The 25,110-nt window shown below is 40.1% G+C and overlaps 1 non-coding gene across 1 annotated transcript; it reads left to right on the forward strand.

Moving 5' to 3' along the window:
* Positions 1-2,328: 2,328 nt before the first annotated feature.
* Positions 2,329-2,435, forward strand: LOC128582726 (U6 spliceosomal RNA). The gene has a single exon (XR_008379173.1). It is a non-coding gene; the product is annotated as a U6 spliceosomal RNA (small nuclear RNA).
* The last annotated feature ends 22,675 nt before the right edge of the window (positions 2,436-25,110 follow it).

Genomic DNA, 25,110 nt, shown 5'->3' on the forward strand with positions numbered 1-25,110 from the left:
TGCCAAGACACCACTACTCTATTGCAGCCAAAATGGCAAAAAAGGCTGTCGCCCCACCAGCAAACCCCAAGGGGAACCCAGACTACTGTCCTTTCCAGGCTGTGATGAAGCAGCTCACCCTACCCCCCTCACCAGGGTGATATCAGAGGAGAATGAGTAGGGAGCCGGGAGGTACCTGGGGCCGTTAGTGGGGACCACGAGGGGACTGGAAGTCACCGCCACCCTCTCTCGGGGTGCCCCCCCCACCTCCAGTGTCAACAGTAGTCCCATCAGGAACCTGGACTTCTCCCCACACCTGGCAGTCACAGGGCGGTGTCAGAGGAAGCCAAGGAAAACAGCAGACATGGATAAGACCAGGAGTCCATAACACAAGGTCAAAATCCTCCAGGTTTCTGTCAGCAATGACTTAGAAAGTCTCAGCAGAAGTACAGAAGAGATGAAGAAGAATCAGATGAAACTTTTAGAACCAAAAAATACAAAAGCCAAAATAGACAATGGTCGGCTCCACAGGAGAATAGATGGGACAGGGAAAGAATCAATTAGCTTGAACAGTGAACAGCAAAAACCAAACACCAGGAACAGAGAAAATAGATTTACAAAATGAAAAGAACCTCAAGGACTTATGAAACTAGGACAAAATATCAAATGTCCCTGTTATTGGAACCTTCAATGGAAGGAGAAAGAAGGAAGGACTAAAAGGTACTCAAAGAGGTCATGGCTGAAAACTTCTAAAATGTGACAAAACTGAATGAACCTCACTGGTAATTAAGAACGCAAATTGAACAATAAAATGATATTTTTATTCTTTGCTTCTCCAACCAGCAAAAAATATTTATGATTGATAATATTTCAAGTGTTGGTGTGAATCTAATAAATGGGATTCTTACACTTAGTGGTAGCTTAAGTTGGTGAGACACATTTCATGAAACTTTTCCTAAATGGAATTTTAGCTGTTGCTTCAAAACAGTGGATGTGCATGTGCCCTGACACTGAGACTCCACTTTCAGATATAAATTTATTTCATAAAATAGCTCCATGAGTTCAGAAACTATACAAAGAATGAAGGATGGTTTTTTGAAATATTGTATAAGAATGAAAAATTGCAAATAAAAATGTCCATTAGCGGTGGTTCACGCCTGTAATCCCAGCACTCTGGGAGGCCGAGGTGGGGGGTTGCCTGAGCTCACAGGTTCGAGACCAGCCTGAGCAAGAGTGAGACCCCATCTCTAAAAACTAATTGGACATCGTGGTAGATGCCTATAATCCCAGTTACTCAGGAGGCTGAGGCAAGAAAATCGCTTGGGCCCAAGATTTGGAGGTTGCTGTGAGCTATGACACCATGGCACTCTATTTAGGGTGGCAAAGTGAGACTCTGTCACAATAATAATAATAATAATTAATGAATCATGTCCTATTTGTACCATAGATGTGATATAGTTGTTGTTGAAGAAATGTTTAAGGCAGACTTACACATTTTGACCTGGAAATAACTTCAAGACGAAAAGTACTAGTAAAGAAACAATGCGTATACTATGACCCTGAAACTCCCACACACAGACAGGTGTACATTTGCTGTAAATACAACCGTAGGAAGTGGATACAGAGCTCAGAGATTGTAAGCGATTGTAAGCACTAAGCTGTGTTTGCTTGGAACTTTGCATAAATTAAAAAACAGAAAATGTCACTATCAAAGAATAATATGGAGGGACTGATAGTGATTATGGGGGGACAAAATCTCCATAAAACAAAGGTTGACAATTTGTTGAGTTTGATGGGGGTAGAGGACAAAGGGAAATGTTCATACTTTGTTCTCCACACTTTTTTATCTTTGGCTCCTGCCCAGTGGAAAAAAATGTATTGATGTATTCATTGTATGGTAAATAAAGTTATGGAGATTTAACCATATGGTTTATAAAAAAAAATGGATAGAATAATAATAGTTCATACTATGTGGCTGTCTACAAAAATCATGCGTCAGCCATTGGGCCTAAGTGCTGTGCATGTATTTTTTCATTCACAGGAACTCTGTGAGATGGTCAATAGGAGCCATTCTAAGTGCCTTAAATACATCATCTCATGTAACATTCACAGCCACTCTGTGAGATCAGTACTATTATTAACTGCCATTTCACAAACAAAATAGAATGCTTAAACCAATTACTCAAGTTCATAGCAGAGCTGGGTACTCAATTGTGTTGTGTCTACCTCCACTATCTTGCTGCACCTACATCACAGAGAGAGGAAAATCCACACACCTGCTAAGCCTGGGAACTGTTTCTTCATCTACATCAGATGAGCTTTCACAAGCTTAAAAACTGGTTTAGGAATGTGTTCACGTTGGCAGTGCATACACTAAAATTGGAATGATACAGAGAAGATTAGCATGGCCCCTGCACAGGAATGACACACAAATTCATGAAGCATTCCATATTTTTGCCCACATCACAAAGTCTCAAAGCTGCAGATGCTGGTGTGGATGTGGAGAGAAGGGAACACTTTTATACTGTTGGTAGGACTACAAAGTAATACAACCTCTCTGGAAAGAAGATGGAGAATCCTCAAATAACTCAAATTAGACCTCCCATTTCACCTTGCAATCCCACTACTAGGAAAAAAATCCTTTTATCATAAAGATCTTTGCACTAGATTGTTTATTGCAGCTCAATTTACAATTGATAAGATGTGGAAACAACCTAAATGCCCATCAACCCCGGAATGGATTAATGAACTGTGATATATGAACATCATGGAATACTATTCATAAAAAAATATAGAGACTTTACATCTTTTGTATTAACCTGGATGGAGTTAAAACACTTTCCTCTTAGTAAAGTATCACAAGAATGGAGATGCAAGTATCCAATGTACTAGATACTAATATGAAGCCAGTAGATGATTTAATACATGTCCTCATAAGAGAAAAATTCAATTCAACTCAAGATGGGGGAGGGGGAAGAAGAAGAATGGAGGGGGACAGGTATGCTCCCACTTAATGGGCACAATGTAAGGCTACACAGCACAGCTCCTGGGTGTGGAACACAACTACAACAGGGACTCTACCTAATGAATATAAACATTGTAACCTAATTGTACCCTCACATTAATCTGAAATTTAAAAAAAAAATGAATCAGGTAGAAGAAAAAGAAAATTATTTTATAAAATAAAAGAGATTTTTTTAATTTTGTGAGCACCTCTAAAATATAGGATAATGTATGTCATTTTGGATAAATCCACCATTATATTCTCTTTGATTTTATTTTATATGTAGAAATTACACTAAAAATAATAGATATTAAACTAATCATGAGAGAACAAGCTAACTAATACTTGTGTGCAGGTACCTAATTTCCCCTAGACTGAGATAGGTAATTCTAAATGACAGACTATGATTAGCTAGTGAAACTTCAATTCATTGAAAAAATACTACACATCTCAAAGAGAAAGGAGGAAACTATAAATACCTTCCAATATTAAGTGTGATCACTCAAAGACAGCTAGTTTTTTTAGTCTAGGAGGTTTCTGCTCTGAAGCGATAGTGAAGTTAATGAGTCAACTTCCTTCTAAGATTAAAGAAGGCAGATGACACTGCATGGGCCTCTCAAGCTTCCGACTCTGCCTTTATTTTTCTAGGTTGTCCAGCCCAAAGCATGATAGCTAAAAGGTCATAGTATACCAAGAAAAAAAGCTTTGGAAAAGTTTAAGACAGAAAAAATATGCAGATCCTTTGGAAGTGCAGTAGTTGAAATACATATATATAGAGAGAGAGAAGATAAAAGAAGCAGGACCGAATTTTCCCATAGTAGGTACCACAAACCTCTTGAATATGTGACACCTATTATAGAATGGGTTTAGAACTATGGCATCCTGTTTTTTGGATAATATCTTAATAGAACACAGACCACAAATAAAATTACTAAACTCTTAAAAGCAAGAAAAATACCACTTCCAGATAAGGCAGGAATTCCCCATATGAAACTTGCCTGGCCAAGCATCATGGCACCCAGGGCTCAAGGCTCCATCAGCACCTCCAGAGGGGCTGTGGGCTCAGCTGTGCAGGGCCTGTAGCTCCTTCACCATAACCGTAAGGCTTCTCCCGAGGTTTCTGGGACACACTGCGCTGAGCCTACCCCACCCCCACCCCAGTGCTCTTTCTCAGCTTGCTGTTTCTCCTCTCTGGCCACCACTTCCCCAGGAGCCATCTAGCCTACATCTGAAATGATGTCTGGTACAGAGTGGTTAAGGGGCAGAGAGAGAAGAATAGGTGAGCAAAAGGTGATTTACATCTAGTATGAGTTCACTTCACCCACTGCAAAAACTGGACCATTTGGATGAAAAGCTAGCAAATCCAAAGGGAGGTCATAAAAATGAAACATGGGGTTAAGGCCACCCCTTTAAGATCCCAGGACAAGCTCCACTGGGCATGGTGATTTTCAGAATGGGACAATAGTTGTATTTTTGGAGTATGAAAACTTATTTGGGCTTCTTCCTAGCCCATCTTTTCCTGAACAGCCTCCCCACCCTGTCAGGTCTCTGTAGCCATATTTAAACCACCATTCCACATGGACGACAGTAAATTAGACCAGGAATAGATGGCTCACCCATCATGGATCGATCAAATTCTCATTCTCCAAAATTTGGAAATTGATGTCAAAAGTAATGAGTATGTCTTTGTCTAAAACTGTAACATGTAAACTCAGAAGTTGTAAAGTCACCATACTCCACCATGCAGATGGGTAAGCAGAAAATTCCCATCTGTAAAGAAAAAAGAAGAAGAAAAGTGAGTCATGAAGAATAGAATGAGGGAGGCAGAGGCAAGATGGCTGACTGGAGCCAGCTTTCCACAGAGGCACCCATCCAGAAGATTGCACACTGCAATGCACAGCCTCCAGTGACAGCTTCATCAGCATTTAATGTTGTACTAAGTTCTTTACCAAAAAAATTGCTGATCTTCTCTTTTACTGCAGGAATTCGTGTAGCACCACCAACTATCTCCACTGCATAAATATCTTCTTTCCTTAACTTGGCTTGTTCCGAAACACTACGAAGTGGTGGCTCCGCTCTAGCTAAGAGATCATCACACATTTCCAGAAATTTGCCTCTATTCATAGTTCCAGATACATCAATGTCATTCATAAAACACTCAATGCTCAGAGGGAGATCTGAAGCATTTGCACTCATCAATTTCTTGAGTTTCTCACACTCCTGTGAGAGTCATTATAATGCACGAATTTTGGACTTTATGTCTAGCTTGTATTTCTTCCCAAATTCTTCACAGAAGTGATTTACTAAAACTTCATCGAATTTTCTGCCTCCCAGTGTTGTATTAAATGCAGTGGCCAGAACCTTCAGTTTTCCTCTATTAAATGCACATACAGAAACTTGATAAGCAGAATGGCCCATATCTACAAAAACTACATTTCTTGGTTTCTCTTCTAAGGCAGGAAGATCTTAAGAGAGTTAAAGGATAGAAGTTTAGTAAGTAAGCTGATGATTTGGAGCTGAGCCAAGAGAGAAAGTTGAAGAATGCACATCAACTCTGCTGAGGCAAGCTGCAACCCCAAGGATACAAACAATAGGTACAAAATCCATCACCAAGCAGATGGGAGTCCACTCCCCCATGAGAATGGCTCACAGTATACTTTCTACAAACAAGTGAGCAGAGTTCAAACATCCTCCCATTTTATCCCACAGGAGAGACCCTCTAAATACTGGACTTCCTTCCCCTACTAGGGTGCCATGGCACTCTCCTGCCAGGCATAAAACTGTATAAAACTGTATATATTCTCTATCTGCAATCCTGAACTCCCAGTACTTCCCTCCACTCTCACCCCAAGGTCTGGAAACCTGTCCCCCATAGAGTCCAGATTCTTGAGCATTTTCTCGAGAGGTGTGGACTAGGCATGAGCTGTGGCAGGTCTGTGATGATTCTGCAGCATGGGAGTAAGGAGAAAACAGTGGACTGAATGAACTGTATGGAAAAGGGAGAGGTGGTGCCCCCAGCACAGAGCAGCAACTGCAGCAGCGGGAACAACAGGACTCACACACCTGGGGATATTTTGGAAGGACACTCCCTGTCTCTCTGGGCAACCAGAGAAAGCTGGGCATCTTGTCCGGTGGCAGATACTGGCAGATGAATCTGGGATGGTAACATAGGCTCCATGAGCAAAGGGTATGCCTGAGGCAGTATGGGCCTGAAAAGAGTGCAGCAGGATGGAGAATTGAAGACACATGCTCAGAGACCACATACTCCTAGGGTGAGGCTGAGCCAGAGGACTGCTTTAGTGAGCATGCACAGAAACAGCATACTCCCAGGGCAAGGCTAAGCCAAGAAGGATTTAGTGAGGCTAAGAAACACCTGGCACTCAGAGGATCATAGCTGAAACAAAGGCAGGTGGGGATAGGTTGGAACTGAGAGCTCAGCGTGAGCTCTAATTGCACCCACCCCAACACAAACTGCAACAGAGACAGACACTCTAGCTCTGGGCAGTGGCACAGACCAGGGCTGAGTCGCACTTTCTGTGAACTCAAACAGAGCCTGATCCACAGGGGAATATAGCCAGGACAGAATCACAAATTCTGCACAAATATAAGTGTCAGCAACATCAATCAGGGGCAGGGCTGTAACTGAGTGTACCACCCCAGCTTCCATTAACCACCCAAGGTTGTCAAGCCTCAGCTTCCCCTGCCAGATGGTGGCAGAATGCAGAGGCCTGGCCGAAGAGATATAAGATCTCTCTGTGACTCAGGCAGGCTCAAACCCCTGGAGCATCTGCTCACTGGAGGGAACTGGGTCATAGCCCTGCGGAGTTACCAGTGACTGAGTATGACAGAGGTGCAAGGTAGGGAAGGAGGAATCAACCTCCCCAGACTAATTTATTTGCTGTGTGTTGGGGGGGGGGTTCTTCTGACTCCACAGAGCACCAGAATGAGTCATACTCGAGCTGCCAGCAGTCCCCTGCTATCTAGTTACCGGAGACCATTTGAACTCACTCACTTGAGACCGGGTGCTGACTACGACAATTGATTTGGATCTCTTGGACTGGACCAATCACCCGAAGAATATCCAAAGTGGTACCCTGGGTATGTGGTTGTGGGAAGATTTGATTTTCCTTTTCCAATTGTTGCCCATGGGGGTAGGGTGACTTAATTGCTGGTATATCTCAACAGCTGAGACTTCAACCCAGAGTAACTAATTCAATAGGATAGGACATAGACACGCTAAAAACAAGACAGAGCCAATTAGCCCCACCACACCAAGTAAGCCCCCAGTGTCTCAGACTGTAGCACTGTATGGGTCCTTTGTGAAGCTCTAGGAGAAAAGGTACAGACACCAGTCACAGCTCTTGGGCAAAGGGCTGGTTAATCACTACTCCTGGAGACCCCCAATCCAACTTCACCTTATCTGCTTATCTAGCCAAATGGTGTAAAATCATCATGGGGCAGAATCAGTTGAAAAACTCTGGTAACATAAATAACCAGAGTAGATCAATTCCCCCCAAGGAATGATACGACAGATGCAACTAAAGATCCCATTCAGAGACAAACGCCTGAGATGTCAGAAATTGAATGCAGAGTTTGGATTCCAAATAAGATTAATAGAATGGAGGTAAAGTTGGAATTAGATATTCAAGGAGCATTTCAAAAGTTGTCTCAAGAATTCAATAAATTCAAAGACAAAATCACCAAAGACTTTGACACATTGAGGCAAAAATTTGCAGCCCTCAAAGATCTGAAAAATACAGTAGAATCCCTCAGTAACAAAATGAAGCAAGCAGAAGAAAGGATTTCTGACATTGAAGATAAAACTTAAAATGCTCCCAAGCATCAAAGAGGAAGAGAAATGGAGAGCAAAAATGGATCATTCTCTCAGAGAGCTGTGGGATAATTCGAAGAAAACTAATATTCACCTTATAGGAATTCCTGAAGGTGACAAAGTTGCTTCGCAAAGCACAGAGGCCCTTCTTCCAGAGACTATGAAGGAGATCTTTCGAGACATGACAAGAAATTTGGAAATTCAGATAGCAGACAGCTTCAGAATCCCAGCATGACTCAACCTGAATAAGACAACCCCCAGACACAAAATAATTAACTTCACTAAAGTTAATATGAAGGAGAAAATTCTGAAAGCAGCCAGACATAAGAAAACCATAACGTACAAAGAGAAGAATATTAGAATGACTGCAGATCTCTCTGCTGAAACTGTTCAAGCTAGAAGAGGGTGGTCATAAAATTTTAATCTCCTAGAACAAAATAACTTTTAACCCAGGATCCTGTATCCAGTTAAACTGAGTTTCATTTATGATGGAGAAATTACATACTTTAATGACATTCACATGTTGAAGAAATTTGCCATCACTAATCCAGTTCTCCAGGATATTCTCAGAATAATCCTCCACAATAGCCAGCGCAATCCTCCACCACAAGTGTAAACTCACTCAGAAACTTTTGATCAAACTCCAACTTCCACAGTGGCAAAAGGATTAAAAATGTCCACTGGACTTTTAAAAAACTCGATACCCAAAATTCTACCAGGCTCATCAATATTCTCCATTAATGTGAATGGCTTAAATTGTCCTCTAAAGAGGCACAGTTTGGCTGACTGGATACAAAAACTCAACCATATATCTGCTGCATACAAGAATGTCATTTTGCCTTAAAAGTTAAATATAGACTCAGGGAAAAGGAATGGTTATCTATATTTCAGGCAAATGGAAATCAGAAAAAAAGCTGGTGTTACAATTTTATTCGCACATACAATAGGCTTTAAAATAACAAAAGTAAGGAAAGATAAGAATGGACACTTCATATTTATTAACAGTAACACTCAACATGAAGAGATTTTAATTATTAACATTTATGCACCCAACTAGACTGTGCCTCAATTTATAAGAGAGACTCTAACAGACATGAGCAACTTGATTTCCACCACCTCCCTAATAGTCGGAAATTTCAACACTCCTTTGTCAGTGTTGAATAGATCCTCGAAAAAGAAGCTAAGCAAAGAAATTTTAAATTTAAACTTAACCATTCAACATTTGGATTTAACAGACATCTACAGAACATTCCATTCCAACATAACTGAATACACATTCTTCTCATCAGCCCACAGAACATACTCCAAAATTGATCACATCTTAGGTCACAAGTCTAAACCTAGTAAATTTAAAGGAATAGAAATTATTCCTTGCATCTTCTCGGACCACCATGGAATAAAAGTCGAACTCAGTAACAACAGGAATCTCCATACTCATACAAAAACATGGAAGTTAAATAACCTTATGCTGAATGATACCTGGGTCATAGACAAGATTAAGAAGAAAATTGCCAAATTTTTGGAACAAAACGATAATAAAGACATGAATTATCAGAACCTCTGGGATAATGCAAAGGCAGTCCTAAGAGGGAAATTTATAGCACTGCAAGCCTTCCTCAAGAAAACAGAAAGAGAGGAAGTTAACAACTTAATGGGACATCTCAAGCAACTGGAAAAGGAAGAACATTCCAACCCCAAACCCAGTAGAAGAAAAGAAATAACCAAAATTAGAACAGAATTAAATGAAATTGAAAACAAAAGAATTATACAACAGATCAATAAATCAAAAAGTTGGTTTTTTGAAAAGGTCAATAAAAGGTTAGGTTTGGCTAACCTAACCAGGAAAAAAAAGAGTGAAATCACTAATTGCATCAATCAAAAATGACAAAGACGAAATAACAACAGACTCTTCAAAAATTCAAAAAAATCATCAGTGAATATTACAAGAAACTTTATTCTCAGAAATACGAAAATTTGAAGGAAATTGACCAATACTTGGAAGCACGCCACCTTCCTAAACTTAACCAGAATGAAGAGGAAATGTTGAACAGGCCTATATCAAGTTCTGAAATAACATCAACTATACAAAATATCCCTAAAAAAAAAAAAAACAGCCTGGGACCAGATGGGTTCACATCAGAATTCTACCAAACCTTTACAGAGGAACTAGTACCTATATTACTTAACCTTTTCCGAAATATAGAAAAAGAAGGAATACTACCCAACACATACTATGAAACAAACATCATCTTGATCCCAAAACCAAGAAAAGAAATTATAGACCAATATCAATAATGACTATTGATGTGAAAATATTCAACAAAATCCTAACAGAATCCAGCAGCACATCAAACAAATTATAGACCATGACCAAGTGGGTTTTATCCCGGGGTCACAAGGCTGGTTCAATATATGTAAATCTATAAATATAATTCAACACATAAACAAATTAAAAAACAAAGGCCATATGATTCTCTCAATTGATGCAGAAAAAGCTTTTGATAATATCCAGCATCCTTTAGAAAATGGGTATAGAAGGGACATTTCTTAAACTGATAGAGACCATGTACAGCAAACCCACAGCCAATATTGTATTGAATAGAGTTAAATTGAAATCATTTCCACTCAGATCAGGAACCAGGCAAGGTTGCCCATTGTCTCCACTGCTTTTTAACATTGTAATGGAAGTCTTAGCCATCACAGTTAGGTAAAAAAAAGGCGATCAAGGATATCCATATAAGGTCAGAGAGATCAAACTTTCACTCTTCGCAGATAATATGATTGTGTATCTGGAAAACACCAGGGATTCTACTACAAAACTCTTAGAAGTGATCAAGGGGAGAATAAGCCAAGATGGCAGCCAAGTAACAGCTTCCCTGCAACACGGCACAGTGAGTCTGGGGAGATAAGACTCTAGGCATCTATAGCTGTTGGGATCTGCCTATAATCATCCCTTTGAGGATACAAGGAGTCATCAAGGGACTTCTGGACCCCAAGAGGAGGACAAAAACAGTGGAAAACTGGCAAGTAATTCCGTGTGTCCTATCGACCTAATCCCACCAGCAGTTATAAGTATAAGCAGCAGTGAGACTGCAAACTGGAAAGGCCTTACCTGCGAACTGTTTCGGTGTTTTTGGACTTGGAACTCAGTTGAACTGCTATTGGGGAGAGCCTGAGCAGGAGTGTAGAGAACTTTGGGCATTGTCTAGGGCCCCAGACTGAGCCGCTGAGTCAGACGGAGCAAATAGTGTTAGGCTGTGGGCCATAGGGAGCCACTGTGAGAGAACTGCTTCAGCAAGCTCCACCCTCAGAGTCACAGAGCAAGGATTGGGCAGAAGCTAGTAAACTGAGCTGCCTTACAGCCTTAACCCTCAGGGGGAGAGTGAGACTGGTTTGGCACACTGGAGCCTCGGGCTGTTGCCCTGGGTAGAATGCTGAGGTGTCACAACTCATAGCAACCTCAAACTCCTAGGCTTGGTGACACCCAGACCTCCATAAAAGCTGTGCCACAAACCCGACCCATGACCCACACCCGCTGGGCCTCTGCATGCCCAGACCAGTAACTGTGGAAGCCACCAACCCTGCATCCTCCCTCCTGTACCCTCCCTGCCTCCACGCTGGCCCACTCATCTGGCCAGGGACTCTGGTAGCTGCGTGCCCTCCAGAGCCCTCCCTGCCACTGCACAGAGCCCTTCTCCTACCCAGAGACTGCTGGAGCCTTGGGCTCTCTTTGCCAAAGTCACTGGGTGACAGGCACTCCCAGAACAGTGCACACCACCTCCCGCCATGTTGCTGGATCCAGGGGTGTCACACTCCAGAGCTGCTTCCACAACCAGAACTCCCTGGCTGGGGCAGCCCCAGAGGAACTACATAGCATCAATCCCTACAAAGATCCAGCAACAATAGAGTGATCCTGCTGGGGTCTAATCTTGGAGAGACCTTCCCCAACTCTGAGGACAGCCAGAGGTAACAGTGAAAAATAATCATGAGGTAAAATCAACAGAAAAACTCTGGCAATATTAATAGTCAGAGTAGATCAACTCCCCCAAGGATCAATGGGGCAGACACAGCACAAGATCTCATGCACAAACAAATAGCTGAGATGTCGGAAATCGAATTCAGAATCTGCAAAGCACATAAGATCGAATTAGAATTCCAAGCAGTAACCCAAAAGATAGTTCAAGAATTCAATGAATTCAAAGACCAAATGACCAAAGATCAATTTGACACATTGAGACAAGAAGTTGCAGCCCTCAAAGATCTGAGAAACACAGTAGAATCCCTCAGTAACAAAATGGAGCAAGCAGAAGAAAGGATTTCTGACATTGAAGACAAAGCTTTCCAACGCTCCCAAACTCTCAAAGAGGAATAGAAATGTAGGGCAAAAACAGATCACTCTCTCAGAGAGCTCTGGGAAAATTCGAAGAAAACCAATATTCGTCTTATAGGGATCCCTGAAAGTGACAAAGTGGCTTCACAAGGCACAGAGTCTCTTCTCCATGGGATTATGAAGAAGAAATATCCAGACATGCCAAGAGATTCTGAAATTCAGATAGCAGACAGTTTCAGAACTCCAGCATGACTCATCCCAAATAAGACATCCCCCAGACACATCATAATCAATTGCACTAAAGTTAATATGAAGGAGAAAATTCTGAAAGCAGCCAGACAAAAGTAAAATATCACCTACAAGGGCAAGAATATTAGAATGACTGCAGAAATCTCTACTGAAACCTTTCAAGCTAAAAGAGGATGGTCATCAACTTTTAATCTCCTAAAACAAAATAACTTTCAACCCAGGATCATGTAGCCAGCTAAACTGAGTCTCATTTATGACGGAGAAATTAAATACTTCAATGACATTCACATGTAGAAGAAATTTCCCATAACTAAACCAGCTCTCCAGGATATTCTCAGACCTATCCTCCATGAAGACCAGCATAATCCTCTACCACAAAAGTAAACCCATCTAGGAAATTTTGATCAAATTCCAACTTCCACAGTCACAAAAGGATTAAAAATGTCCACCAGACTCTCGAAAGGCTTATCAATATTCTCAATTAATGTGAATGGTTTAAATTGTCCTCTAAAGAGGCACAGGTTGGCTGACTGGATACAAAAACTCAAGCTAGATATCTGCTCCATACAAGAATCGCATCTTACATTAAAAGACAAATATAGACTCAAGGTGAAGGGATAAGAGTCATCTATACTCCAGGCAAATGGAAAGTAGAAAAAAAGCAGGCATTGCAATCCTATTCACAGACACAATAGGCTTTAAACCAACCAAAATAAGGAAGGATATGGATGGATACTTCATATTTGTTAAAGATAATACTCAGTATGATGAGATTTCAATTATTAATATCTATGCACCCAACCAGAAAGCACCTTAATTTTTAAGAGAAACTACCAGACATGAGCAACTTGATTTCCTCCCGTTCCATAGTAGTTAGAGATTTTAACACCCCTTTAGCAGTGCTGGATAGATCCTCCAAAAAGAAGCTAAGCAAAGAAATTTTAGATTTAAACTTCACCATTCAACATCTGAACATAACAGACATCTACAGAACATTTCATCCCAACAAAACTGAATACACATTCTTCTCAACAGCACACGGAACATACTCCAAAATCGACCACATCTGAGGCCACAAATCTAACCTCAGCAAATTTAAAAAAATAGAAATTATTCCTTGCATCTTCTCAGACCATCATGGAATAAAAGTTGAACTCAATAACAACAGGAACATGCATACCCATACAGAAACATGGAAGCTAAACAACCTTATGTTAAAGGATAGATGGGTTATAGATGAGATTAAGAAGGACATCACCAAATTTTTGGAACAAAACAACAATCAAGACACGAATTACCAGAACCTCTGGGATACGGCAAAGGCAGTCCTAAGAGGGAAATTTATAGCACTGCAAGCCTTCCTCAAGAAAATGGAAAGAGAGGAAGTTAATAACTTAATGGGACACCTCAAGCAACTGTAGAAGGAAGAACACTCCAACCCCAGACCCAGCAGAAGAAAAGAAATAACCAAAATCAGAGCAGAATTAAATGAAATTGAAAACAAAAGAATTACACAACAGATCAATAAATCCAAAAGCTGGTTTTTTTAAAAGATCAATAAAATAGATAAACCTTTGGCCAACCTAACCAGGAAAAAAAGAGTAAAATCTCTAATTTCATCAATCAGAAATGGTAACGATGAAATAACAACAGACCTCTCAGAAATTCAAAAAATCCTTCATGAATACTACAAGAAACTCTACTCTCAGAAATATGAAAATCTGAAAGAAATCGACCAATACCTGGAAGTATGCCACCTACCAAGACTAAGCCAGAATTAAGTGGAAATGTTGAAGAGGCCTATATCAAGTTCTGAAATAGCATCAACTATACAAAATCTCCCTAGAAAGAAAAGCCCAGGACCAGATGGCTTTACATCAGAATTCTACCAAACCTTTAAAGAAGAACTTGTACCTATATTACTAAACCTCTTCCAAAATATAGAAAAAGAAACAATATTACCCAACACGTTCTACGAAGCAAACATCACCTTAATCCCCTAACCAGGGAAAGACCCAACAAGAAAAGAAAATTATAGACCAATATCATTAATGAATATTGATGCTAAAATACTCAATAAGATCCTAACAAACAGAATCCAATAACACATCAAAAAAATTATACACCACGACAATGTGGGATTTATCCCAAGGTCTCAAGGCTGGTTCAATACACGTAAATCTATAAATGTAATTCAGCACATAAACAAACTAAAAAATAAGGACCATATGATTCTTTCAATTGATGTAGAAAAAGCTTTTGATAATATCCAGCATCCCTTCATGATAAGAACACTTAAGAAAATTGGTATAGAAGGGACATTTCTTAAACTAATAGAGGCCATCTACAGCAAACCCACAGCCAATATCGTATTGAATGGAGTTAAATTGAAATCATTTCCACTTAGATCAGGAACCAGGCAAGGTTGCCCATTGTTTCCATTGCTCTTTAACATTGTAATGGAAGTTTTAGCCATTGCAATTAGGGAAGAAAAGGCGATCAAGTGTATCCACATGGGGTCGGAAGAGATCAAACTTTCACTCTTCGCAGATGATATGATTGCATATCTGGAAAACACTAGGGATTCTACGACAAAACTTTTAGAAGTGATCAAGGAATACAGCAATGTCTCAGGCTACAAAATCGACAGCCATAAATATATATATACTTTAAAAATTATATACTTATAATTATATATACCATGTATATATGTATATGTATTATAATTATATATGTATAATTATATATACACAAATTATATATACCAACAATAACTAAACCAAAAAAACAGTCAAGGACTCTATTGCTTTCATAGTAGTGCCAAAGAAGATGAAATGGGAGTATACTAACAAAGGACGTGAAAGATCTCTACAAAGAGAACTATGAAACTTTAAGAAATGAAATAACTGAAGATGTTATCAACTGCAAAAACATACCATGCTCATGGCTGGGAAGAATCAATATTGTTAAAATGTCTGTACTACCCTAAGCATATATAATTTTAATGCAATTCCTATTAAAGCTCCTTTGTCATATTTTAAAGATCCTGAAAAAATAATACTTCATTTTATATGGAATCAGAAAAAACCTCGAATAGCCAAGACATTACTCAGAAATAAAAACAAAGCAGAAGGAATCACGCTACCAGACCTCAGACTATACTATAAATTGATAGTGATCAAAACAGCATGGTACTGGCACAAAAACAGAAAGGTAGATGTATGGAAAAGAATAGAGCACCAAGAGATGAACCCAGCTACTTACTATTATTTGATCTTTGACAAGCCAATTAAAAACATTCAGTGGGGAAAAGATTCCCTATTTAACAAATGGTGCTGGGTGAACTGACTGGCAACCTGTAGAAGATTGAAACTGGACCCACACCTTTCACCATTAACTAAGATAGACTCTCACTGGATAAAAGATTTAAACTTAAGACATGAAACTATAAAAATACTTGAAGAAAGTGCAGGGAAAACTCTTGAAGGAATCAGCCTGGGTGAATATTTTATGAGGAGGACTCCCCAGGCAATTGAAACAGTATCAAAAATACACTACTGGGACCTGATCAAACTAAAAAGCTTCTGCACAGCCAAGAACACAGTAAGTAAAGCAAGCAGACAGCCCTCAGAATGGGAGAAAATATTTGCAGGTTATACCTCCAATAAAGGTCTAATAACCAGAATCCACAGAGAACTCAAACGTATTAGCAAGACAAGAACACGTGATCCCATCTCAGAGTGGGCAAGGGACTTGAAGAGAAACTTCTCTAAAGAAGACAGATGCATGATCTACAAACACATGAAAAAAAGCTCATCATCCTTAATCATCAGAGAAATGCAAATCAAAACTACTTTGAGATATCACCTAACTCCAGTAAGAGTAGCCCACATAACAAAATCCCAAAACCAGAGTTGTAGATGTAGAGAAAAGGGCACACTTCTACACTGCTGGTGGGAATGCACACTAACACGTTCCTTTTGGAAGGATGTTTGGAGAACACTTAGGGACCTAAAAATAGACCTGCCATTTTATCCTATAATACCTTTACTAGGTTTATACCCAGAAGACCAAAAATCACAATATAACAAAGACATCTGTACCAGAATGTTTATTGCAGCTCAATTCATAATCGCTAAGTCATGAAGAAGGCCAAGTGTCCATCGACCCACGAATGGACTAGCAAATTGTGGTACATGTATACCATGGAATATTATGCAGCCTTAAAGAAAGATGGAGACTTTACCTCTTTCATGTTTACATGGATGGAGCTGGGACATATTCTTCTTAGCAAAGTATCTCAGGAATGGAAGAAAAAGTATCCAATGTACTCAGCCCTACTATGAAGCTAAATTATAGCTTTCAAGTGAATGATGCCCCATGATCATATCAATGTACACAGCCATGATTTAATAAAAAAAAATAAAAATAAAAATAAATTATAGCTTTCACATGAAGGCTATAATCCAAATATAGCACAAGACTATAAGAAAAGGGCCAAGGAAGGGGAAGGGACAGGGGAGGTTAGGCTGAAGGGAGGTAGTGGGTGGGGCCACACCTATGGTACATCTTAGAATGGGTACAGGCAAAACTTACTAAAGGCAGAATACAAATGTCTACATACAATAACTAAGAAAATGCTATGAAGGCTATGTTGAACAGTTTGATGAGAATATTTCAGATTGCATATGAAACCAGCACATTGTACCCCTTGATTGCACTAATGTACACAGCTATGATTTAACAATAAAAAAAAAAGAAGTGATCAAGGAATACAGCAATGTCTCAGGTTACAAAATCAACACTCATAAATCGGTAGCCTTTATATATAACCAACAATTGTCAAGCTGAAAAAACAGTCAAGGGCTCTATTTCATTCACAGTAGTGCCAAAGAAGAAATATTTGGGAGTTTATCTAACAAATGACGTGAAAGATCTCTATAAAGAGAACAATGAAATGCTAAGAAAAGAAATAGCTGAAGATGTTAACAAATGGAAAAACATACCATGCTCATGACTGGGAAGAATCAACATTGTTAAAATGTCCATATTACCCAAAGCAATATACAATTTTAATGTAATCCCTATTAAAGCTCCACTGTCATACTTACAGATCTCGAAAAACTAATACTTCATTTTATATGGAATCAGAAAAAAACCTTGAATAGCCAAGACATTACTCAGAAATAAAAACAAAGCAGGAGGAATCATGCTACCAGACCTCAGACTATACTATGAATCAATAGTGATCAAAACAGCATGGCACTGGCACAAAAATAGAGAAGTAGATGTCTGGAACAGAATAGAGAACCAAAAGATGAACCCAGCTACCTACCATTATTTGATCTTTGACAAGCCAATTAAAAACATTTAGTGGGGAAAAGCACTATTTAACAAATGGTGCTGAGTGAACTGGCTGGCGACCTGAAGAAGACTGAAACTGGACCCACACCATTAACTAAGATAGACTCTCACTGGATTAAAGATTTAAACTTAAGACACGAAACTATAAAAATACTAGAAGAAGGCAGCGGCGCCTGTGGCTCAGTGAGTAGGGCGCCGGCCCCATGTGCCGAGGGTGGTGGGTTCAAACCCAGCCCCAGCCAAACTGCAACAAAAAAATAGCCGGGCGTTGTGGCAGGCGCCTGTAGTCCCAACTGCTCGAGAGGCTGAGGCAAGAGAATCGCGTAAGCCCAAGAGTTAAAGGTTGCTGTGAGCCGTGTGATGCCACAGCACTCTACCCGAGGGCGGTACAGTGAGATTCTGTCTCTACAAAAAAAAAAAAAAAATACTAGAAGAAAGTGCAGGGAAAACTCTTCAAGAAATCAGCCTGGGTGAATATTTTATGAGGAAGACCTCCCAGGCAATTGAAGTAACATCAAAAATACACTATTGGGACCTGATCAAAATAAAAAGCTTCTGAACAGCCAAGAACACAGTAACTAAAGCAAGCAAACAGCCCTCAGAATGGGAGAAGATATTTGCAGGTTATGTCTGACAAAGGTTTTATAACCACAGAGAACTCAAACGTATTAGCAAGAAAAGAACAAGTGATCCCATCTCAGGGTGGGCAAGGGACTTGAAGAGAAACTTCTCTGAAGAATACAGGCACACGGCCTACAGACACATTAAAAAATGCTCATCATCCTTAATCATCAGAGAAATGCAAATCAAAACTACTTTGAGATATCATCTAACTCTAGTAAGATTAGCCCACATCACAAAATCCCAAAACTAGAGATGTTGGCATGGGTGTGGAGAAAAGGGAACACTTCTACTTTGCTGGTGGGAATGCAAACTAATACAGTCCTTTTGGAAAGATATTTGGAGAACACTTAGAGATCTAAAATAGACCTGCTATCATTCCTGTAATTCCTCTACTAGGTATATACCCAGAAAACCAAAAAATCACATTATAACAAAGCTATTTGCAGCAGAATGTTTATTTCAGCCCAATTCATAATTGCTGAATCTTGGAAGAAGCCCAAGTGCCCATCAACCCACACAAGGATTAATAAATTGTGGTACATGTACACCATGGAATATTATGCAGCCTTAAATAAAGATGGAGTCTTTAACTCTTACATGTTTACATGGATGGAGCAGGAACATATTCTTCTTAGCAAAGTATCTCAGGAATGGAAGAAAAAGTATCGAATGTACTCGGTCTTACTATGAAACCAATTTTAGCCAATCATAACCCAATTATAGCCCAAGAAGAAGGGGAAAAGGCAAAGGGAGGGGAGAGGAGGGGGGAGATGTGTGGAGGGAGGGTAATCGGTGGGACCCCACCTACGGAGCATCTTACAATGGTACATGTGAAATTACTAGGTGTAGAATATAAATGTCTTAACACAATAACTAAGAAAATGCCAGGAAGGCTATGTTAACCCATTTGATGAAAACATTTCAAATTGTATATAAAACCAGCACATTGTACCCCATGATTGCATTAATGTACACAGCTATTATTTAATAAAAAAAAAAAAAAAAGTAGAATGAAACAGATGTGCAGAGAAGACAGAAGTGAAGATGAAGAGAAGATTCTGGAATCTTCCCACTCACCAGCTTCAGTGCCTTTTCCAGGCCCACCACATCCCTGTGCTTGGATTCCATCAGCCACATACAGTGTAGTTCCCCTTTATTTGCCAAGCAAACTAAAATTATACAAATGATACAACTATAAGACTCCACAAAATGAATGTAGAAAATAAAGGGAAAATGAAGCAAAGACCAGACGGATCTTAATTATAAACCCTGCTGCAGTGAGGGAGGTTGTCTCATGCCAGTTCCTCCAGGCCAGGGTGGTCCCTGCATAAGGACAAGGCACTGTATCATTGCTCTGTGTCTGAGCAGGTGGTCAGAATCAGCACTCCTTGCAATGCTGTTTAATTTACAATGATGATAGAAAGGAGGAAAAAATAAATCTCAGAATGAAATTGAATCTAGCTACTGTTCCCCTTCCCATATTAAAATATTTTTCTAAAAGTGAATTCTCTAGAGAAGAGAACATCACAAAAGAAACAGATGGTTGCAAGAGGGACTTTACCTAACAATTGCAATCAGTGTAACCTGGCTTATTGTACCCTCAATGAATCCCCAACAATAAAAAAAAAAAAAAAGAAATCTCAAAAAAAAAAAAAAAAAGATTTTATAACAGCAAAAAAATAAATAAATAAATAAATAAAAATTAATCAAGAAAAAAAAAAAGAAACAGATGGTTATTTTAAGGCAGGTAAGAGATACTCCATATTCCCTGTCCCTCATTCCTTTCTTTTTTTTTTTTTTTTAACAGAAAGGACCCGAGCAGGTATGGTCATCACTCACATACGTTTTGGCTGTCCTGTCTGTACCATGCAAAAGACAGCAGGTCATCGCACTATTGCACTGCACAAACAAGCTGGGGGATGTGGGCCGGGCCTCAGAAATGGGAACCTTTTGTCAGTTAATATTAACACAAAACAAACTGTTCAATTTGCTCCACACATTAACTGCAAAGATAAAAAGAACTGCTCTTCCATCTCATAATATTCCAATTTCCTATATTTACTTAGCACTTCTCATTTATATTCAGCAAACAAAATGCATTTATAATCTGGATTTAATTTGTTCCCTCTGACTAGGACTTTTGGTTGTTTTTTTATTTTATTTTATTGTTGGGGATTCATTGAGGGTACAAGAAACCAGGTTACCCTGATTACATTTGTTAGGTAAAGTCCCTCTTACAATCGTGTCTTGCCCCCAGGAGTTTATTTTTGTCAGAGACAACTGTAAGCAATTGCTTTCTGAAATGGAGCCTTGGAAACATGCTCCCTGTGACACGGTGGAGCTGATTAGGCCTTCCTTTCGGGAGATGGTCTGGGGACTGGAACACAGCATCCACCCACCACTCTGCCCTCCATTTCAGTTTTTCTGAGCTGCACAGTTGTGGAATGGCTCAGAGTCCACCTGTCACAATTCAATGAGATAGCCAGATTAGACATATAGTAATAGATAATGATCATAAATCTGTAAATAAGGTATTTCATTCCTAGTTTACAAAAAACTAAACTAAAAGTATCAATAAGTCTAAAGCAATCACCCAGCCAGCTACTGAGCAGAGAAGCCAGAATATCTACTTCTATTTACCGGCTTTCAAAGCCCATGTTCTCTCTCCTATACTGGGGAGGGAATTTTTATTTAAAGGTGCCCAATTCAAATGAAAATCAGATCATCCTAAGAGTTACAGTGAAAAACTAGGCCAGCAAAAGTCTTATCCAGTTATCTAAGCTGCTCTCAGCTTAAGTTGAATTTGCTTTGATATTCTTTTTCCATGGAACAAACCAGTGACCTGCAGAACGAATTTCAAGTTGTCGCCTAGGACCTAATTAAACACATCTGTTGAGCAATTACACTGGCCGCATCTTACTGGAATGAAGTCACCTCACTCCCAGCATTAGCAGAGGACAAACAGGTCAGATGTCTCATATTTCTGTGGCATGCGCTAAGCCAAAGGGTGCAAAGAGTACAGGCCCCATTTCGGCACTTCACTTCATGGTGCTTCATAGGTAATTTTTGCAAATTTAACACTGAAGGCCCTGCCTCGAGCCCGTCTGTTGGTGCCACTTCTCCAATAGCACAGGCTCAGTTCCTGTCTCTGTGTTGCATTCTGAACAATATTTTAAAACTCTTCCATTATAATTATATCTGTCCTAGTAATGTGGGACCAGTGAGCTTTGATGTTACTATTGTAATTGTTTTAGGGGGCCATGAACTGCACCCACATGGGACAAACTAAATCAACACATGTGTATGAGTGCTCCCCCTACTGACCATTCCCATCTCCCTCCCTCTTCCAGGACCTCCCTATTCCCCGAGTCCCAACAATGTTGAAATTAGGCTAATTAATAACCCTACCGTGACCTCTAAGTGTCTAAGTGAAAGAAGATTTGCATGTCTCTCATGTTAAATCTAGAAAGAAAAGCTAGAAATGATCAAGGCCAGGGAGGAAAGTATGTCAAAAGCCAAGGCAGGCCGAAAGCCAAGTTTCCTGTACCAGATGATTGGTCAAGCTGTGGATGCAAATGGAAAGTTCTTGAAGGAAATGAAGAGTGCTGCTCCAGTGAACACACAAATGACAAGAAATTGCTGAAATAGACAAAGTTGGAGTGGTCTGGATGGAAGACCAAACTAGCCACGACATCCCTTCAGCCAAAGGCTAATCAGAGCAAGGCCTCATCTCTCTTCAATTCTTTCAAGGCTGAGAAAGATGAGGAAACTCCAGAAGAAAATTTTGAAGCTGGCAGAGGTTGTGCCATGAGGTGTAAGGAAAGAAGTCGTCTCTGTGACATCAGTGTGTAAGGACAACCCCAAGTGCCAAGCCACAGAAAGCCATGCAGGAGGCCCAGCCACCCTTGTGGATGCAGATGTCTGCACTGAACAACAGATTGCCTGTGGAGACACAACAGCCTTCTACTGGAAGGAGACACCCCACCCTCTGGGACTTTCATAGCTAGACAGGAGAAACGGTCACCTGGCTTCAAAGCTTCAAAGGTCAAGCTGACTCTCGTTAGGAGCAAATGCAGCTGACGACTTCAACTTGAAGCCAATCCTCATTCTGCAAGTTCTAGAGCACTGAACAATTGTGTTAAACCTACTCAGTCTGTGCTCTGTATCTGGAATGGCAGGCGTGGATGAAATGCATCTGTCTGTACCATGGTTGAATGAACATTCTAAGCTCATTGTTTAGGACTACTGCATGAGGGAAAAAAACGATTCCTTTCAAAATATTACTGCCCATTGACAATGAACCCAGTCACTCCAGAGCTCTGGTGGAGATGTACCAGGGTATTCAAGTTGTTTCCATGCCTGCTAGCACAACATCCATTCTACAACCAGAGAGTAGTATTGACATTTAAGTCTTATTATTCAAGAAATACATTTGGTAAGATTACAACTGCCATAGACAGTGATTCCAGTGATGGACTGGGGCAAAGTAAATTGAAAACCATCTAGAAAGGATCACCATTCTAGATGTCATCAAGAACGTTTATGATACATGGGAGGAGGTCAAAACGTCACCATTCGCGGGAGTTTAGAAGAAGTGGATTCCAACGTTTCTGCAAGACCGCAGTGGAGGAGGCAACTGCCGGTGTGGTCTGAATAGCAAGAGAAGCAGATTAAGAAATGGAGCCTGAGAATATTACTGAACAGCTAAAATCTCATGATAAAACGTAAACAGAAGAGGGCTGGCTTTTATGCGTAAACAAAGCCAGTGGTTTTCTTGAGATGGAATCTGGTCTTGGTGAAGACGCTATGAACATTGTCGAAATAACAACAAAGGATTCGGACTATTCCATAAACTTAGTTGAAATGGCCATGGCCGGGTTTGCGAGGATTGACTCCAGTCTTGAAAGAAGTCCTACTGTAGGTAAAATGCTCTCAAACAGCATCGCAAGCTACAGAGAAGTCTTTCATGAAAGGAAGAATCGATCAATCAATGCAGCAAACTTCATAGCAGTCTTATTTTAAGAAATTGCCACAGGCCCCTAAACTGTCAACAACCACCACCACAAACAGTCCATATTATCAGCATCAAAGCAAGGCCAGCCCTTCACCAGCAAGCAGATCGTTATTCACTGAAGGTTCAGATGATCATTAGCATTTTTTAGCAACAAAGTATTTTTAATTAAGATATGTGCATTTTTTTAGACATAATGCCACTTAACAGACTACAGTGTGGTATAAACATAACTTTTATACACAATGGGAAAACAAAACATTTATGTGACTCCCTTTATTGTGAAATTTGCTTTGTTGCAGTGATCTGGAACTGAACCCACAGAAGGGCTGTGCTTCTCCCAGAGGTTGTGATTCCCAGAACTAAGAGGCAAAGTGTGAAGAAAGTAAATCTAAAGTCTCCTGCCTCTTCCCTGGTGTTTTCATCCTGGGCCTTGCTCTTCTCTGATCCACTGATAGCAGCTGGAACTTGAAAGCAGGAGAGGGGGGACCATTCATTAGTTCACAGACCTGGAAAGTCCAAAGGCACATCTGGCCATGGGCACAGCTCCGTGAGCTCGGCAATGTCATTTAGACATTGTCTCTTTTACTCTTCGCCTTGCATGCTTTGAATGGTGGCCCACGGAAGCTCCAGACTCATTTCTACGCCTTATAATCAGAGAAGTGGCACACCTCTTTCTCAATGGTTTCAGAGAAGTCCAGGGTTTGACTCTTATTAGACCAATTCAGGTCATGTCCCACTTCTGAACCAATTGCCATGACCAGGAGCATATAATATCCCATTGACGATTGGCCAAACCTCAGTTGTAAGCCCGCCCCTAGGACTGAGAGATGGAATCAGCAACCACCTCAGGGATGGACTTAGAATCAGGGATGGGATTCACAAAAGGAAAAATGGGAGTGCAATTACTGGACAAAGCAGACAGCAGGTGCTGGGTATGAATAAAGTGACAGCCATCCTGAAAGACTATCTCCAACATGGAGAAATAGTCTACATCCAGGCTCGGAGTTTCTCTCTGTTCTCAGGCAGGAGCTCAAGAGGCAGACTCAGTCTGGCAATTAGCCGTCAGCTCATCACCAATTCAAATGTCCTGGAGTGGGCCATGCTGATGATCTGCACTTGCAGTAATCATTTGGCTGGGTGAATCAAATTATACTTTCCAATGCCACTTCAAATCAGGATTGCTATGTCTGCACTCATTTTCAGTGGTATTACCGTGCAAGGTATTTTCTTTGATATTGACTATACGTGGGCAAGGGAGGAATTTAGGCTTCTTTTAAGTTCTTCTCAACAGGAAAGACCAAAAAGTTTTAGAGATTTGTGAGGAGACTAATTAGGATCCATTCCAATTTAATGGCTAGGCTTTCAGGCTGAAATAGATAGGGAAACATGTTCTGCCCTTGCAAGGTTGAGATTTTTCTTGCAAGCCGCTATCTGATTTAGAAACCTCATTCTTTCATAATGCCATGTGCAGTGATCAATCAGATGTAATGATCAAAAGGAAGTTTGCCTCAATCAATCCCGATAAACAAATAACTGCTATAGTAGCAAACCTAATGTGTTCTTCACGTCAAATTCACTTGCCAATAATTGGCCTCATTAACGTCTGTGAAGTTAGCAGTTCACTCAAATTGGGCAAGCTGTACATTAGACGTGTTCAGTGGTTTTCAAACCTTTGGGGATAATAGACCTACTGAATCAGCATCTTGCAAGTTCCA

The sequence above is a fragment of the Nycticebus coucang genome, chromosome 3 (genome assembly GCF_027406575.1).
Source record: "Nycticebus coucang isolate mNycCou1 chromosome 3, mNycCou1.pri, whole genome shotgun sequence".
Lineage (NCBI taxonomy): Eukaryota > Metazoa > Chordata > Mammalia > Primates > Lorisidae > Nycticebus > Nycticebus coucang.